Below are 507 nucleotides of genomic sequence, written 5' to 3' on the forward strand. Positions count from 1 at the left end.
GCTCTAAATATGAATAATATTCACCTCACAAGGTCTGAAAATAGGGCTAATTAGGAGGCCTGAAGGAGTTATTTCCTAGTTTCACTCTGCAGATGCCAGATATCGGGGAGCTTTAGTAATCTGTGTTTCTCCTCCCTCTGGCAATACAACTATTAAAATTAGAAAGAGAATTTGTTATTTGTGAAAGCTTAACCGGAACAATATGTACTAGAAATGCAAAATACTTAATTAGGAGTTGAGAATATGAGAGAACAATGAAATGAGAATAAATTAACAAATATTGTTAGATTAAATTTATTTATTAATCATATGTTGGATCCAAGTACCTTATAGCTACCAAGGATACAGGATACAAAAAGAGGTTATTCTTTTTTTTTTTTTTTTTTTTTAGCCTGCAGCAACCGGTATTCCCACACAGTCTCCCATTCAAGTACTAACCAGGCCCGACCTGCTTAGCTTCCGAGATCAGACAAGATCAGGCGCATTCAGGGTGGTATGACCGTAAAC

General features: G+C 36.1%; 1 pseudogene; it reads right to left on the bottom strand.

Moving 5' to 3' along the window:
* Nucleotides 1-389: 389 nt before the first annotated feature.
* LOC135275201 (5S ribosomal RNA) lies at nucleotides 390-507 on the bottom strand (annotated as a pseudogene).

This window comes from Aotus nancymaae, unplaced genomic scaffold (genome assembly GCF_030222135.1).
Source record: "Aotus nancymaae isolate 86718 unplaced genomic scaffold, 86718_ANA_hifiasm-v0.15.2.pri h1tg000015l_1, whole genome shotgun sequence".
Classification (NCBI taxonomy): domain Eukaryota; kingdom Metazoa; phylum Chordata; class Mammalia; order Primates; family Aotidae; genus Aotus; species Aotus nancymaae.